The sequence below is a fragment of the Choloepus didactylus genome, chromosome 6 (assembly GCF_015220235.1).
Source record: "Choloepus didactylus isolate mChoDid1 chromosome 6, mChoDid1.pri, whole genome shotgun sequence".
NCBI classification, from domain to species: domain Eukaryota; kingdom Metazoa; phylum Chordata; class Mammalia; order Pilosa; family Megalonychidae; genus Choloepus; species Choloepus didactylus.
This window is the reverse complement of record NC_051312.1, coordinates 138580477-138583146: the sequence shown is the minus strand read 5'-3', so window position 1 is coordinate 138583146 and position 2670 is coordinate 138580477. Positions and strand designations below refer to the sequence as shown.

At 45.8% G+C, this 2670-nt stretch overlaps 1 pseudogene; it reads left to right on the top strand.

The window, feature by feature from the left end:
* Positions 1-1046: 1046 nt before the first annotated feature.
* Positions 1047-2018, top strand: LOC119538644 (annotated as a pseudogene).
* Positions 2019-2670: the final 652 nt, after the last annotated feature.

The following is a 2670-nucleotide window of genomic DNA, read 5'->3' as shown; positions in this document are numbered from 1 at the left end:
TGAGAAGTATCCTTGAAGGACAGGAAAGCATATATCAAGATAACCTTTTTGGAAAAAAAAAAATGAGACAGGAACAGGCGCTTTTTACTGTGGGGAATGGAATCCTATGAACTCAGTTCTTGTTTTAGTTGAAACAAATATTTACGGTGAAGGAAGGCCCCTTCACCATCATCTTATCTCTTCCTCCTAACAGTGTTAGGAAAAGAGGAAAGTGAAGGGCAGTGAAGTCAAGTGTCCTCTTCAAAGCCCCAATAGCCCAATTTTCTGACCTCTAGCCCAGAGCTCTTTCTACTATCCCACACCTGCCTTTTCCCAAATAATCTCATGAGCATGTATCTTCATCATGAGAACTGGGCATAGGTAGATACTGAAACTCAATGGGATTCAAAGACGTGGTTCATGGCTCCCAGGTATCCTTATGAGATGGGACAGCACAGAGCTCCCTCTTCCCCCCTCCCCTCCCCTCCCTGTCAGGTGACATGACTTTTGCCCCAGGTATCTTCCCTGACAACTCCTAGACTAGGTATAAGGTCCTGTTGTAATCTTCATAGCTCTCTGCACTCTCTCTAGCATAGTATTTGTCACTTCACATTGTGAAAGCTTGTTTGTTATCCGTCTTCCTTAACTCACCATAATCTTCTGGAGGGCAAGGTCAACTTTGCTTTGTTCGCCATTGATTTCCCAGTGCGTGGCACAAAGTAAGTGCTTAACAAGGATTTGCTGAATTATAGATTGAAAGAAACAATAGAAGGAAGGAAGGATGGATGGATGGATGGATGGACGGATGGATGGATGGACAGATGGATAGATGGAAAATGGTTTATCATCCCCTCAAAGTTGCCATGTCTCAAATTAAATTCATCTTTCCCCTCCTAATACATTAACTAACTGATTTCCCTCCTTTATCAGTAGTTCTGTCAAAAGACAGTGAGGTACACCTCCATCAGCCCCACTCCGTCTTCTTCACTGCTCCTCCATCAGGGCCACTGCTCTCCAATTGCTGTGGACTGCAATGGAAGAGAAAATTGCTGTGCCCCTGTATCGGGCGCCCCCAAAACAGGAGTGTCATGGTAGGCATAGGGCTGAAGGACAGCAGCTATGGGGGTGGGGAGGCCCAGAGCAAAAGGGGTACCCTGACTCTGAGCATGGCATCGTTATCACCTGGCGTGACATGGAGAAGATCTGGCACCACCCTTCTACAATCAGCTGTGTGTAGCCCTGGAGAAGCACCCCATCCTCCTGGCCAAGGTGTCCTTGAACCCTCAGGCCAACAGGAGAAGATGACTCAGATCATGTTCAAGGCTTTCAACACCCCAGCCATGTTTGTGGCCATCCAGGCCATGCTGTCCCTGGCCATGATGTCTCTAGCGGCATCACTGATATTTTAATGGATTCTTGGGATGGGATCACCATGTCCATCTACGAAGGCTACACCCTGCGCCACAACATCTTGTGCCTGGACTTGATGGACTAACTCATGAAGGTCTTAACAGAAAGAGCCTACAGATTCACCACCATGGCCAAGTGGTAGAGCAGGAAATCCAGGTTAAGTAACCGATATTGCTCTGGGCTTCAAGTAGGAGATGATCCCACCAAATCATCTTCCTTCTTGGAGAAGAGCAACAAGCTCCCCAAGAGCCAGGTGGTCACCATTGGCAATCAGCAGTTCTAGTGTCCAGAGGTCCTCTTCCAGCTCTCCTAGTTATGGAATCCTACAGCAATCACGAGACTATCTTCAACTCCATCAGGAAGTGTGACATGGACATCTGGAAGAACCTGTACACCAACACGGAGCTGTCAGGTGGGACCACCATGTACCCTGGCATGGCCAACAGGATGCAGGAGATCACAGCGCTGGCACCCAGCACGATGAAAATTAAGATCATTGCCCCACCTGGAGTGTAAGTACTCCCTCTGGATCCATCCTGGCCACCCTCTCCACCTACTAGCAAATGTCAATCAGCAAGCAGGAATATAACAGGTCAGTCCCCTCCAGTGTGCACTGCAAATGCTTCTAAATGAGCTGCAAGCACATGGGTTTATTTGCCATATTGGTTAATTCAGAAGTGTAGATTTGTCCTGGCGAACGCATATACCTCATGGTAGCCTGAGAAAATCAGAGTAAGCCTTTAAAAAGAAATTTGTCTTTGAAGTCTGTATCTGATGTCAACACTGGATTGTAGAACTTGTTGCTGCTTTTGGCCTAAGATTCAAGTTACCTGTTCCCTTGGTATATATTTAATACCCTGTGCATATCTTCTATTTAAACCCTTAGTACCTGTGACTAAGGTGAGGTATAGAAGAGAAATCCATTGGCTTGGTGAGTCTGCTTGACCATTGGTCCCTTGATCTGTGAAGGGTATTGACAAAACAGCTGACTATTTCAGGATTTTTCTAGAGGCTGGAAAGAGCTCCTGAATCCGTTGTCATTTCTGTCTTGCTGGTCTGACGGGGTTGATTGAGCCTTAGGACCCACTTTGCTTTCTTACCAGATGTTTTCCTACCAGAACACCATGGGTTGTTACTTGACTGAATTAGAAAATGATTTGTATTTATGCCTGCAAACTTATTCATCCTTTTAATTTATGTAAGGTGTTTTTGGTATACAAGTCTTAGATCTTCGAGAGATGACAACAAATCTTGGTTTGCTACCTACGTGTGAGACTACTA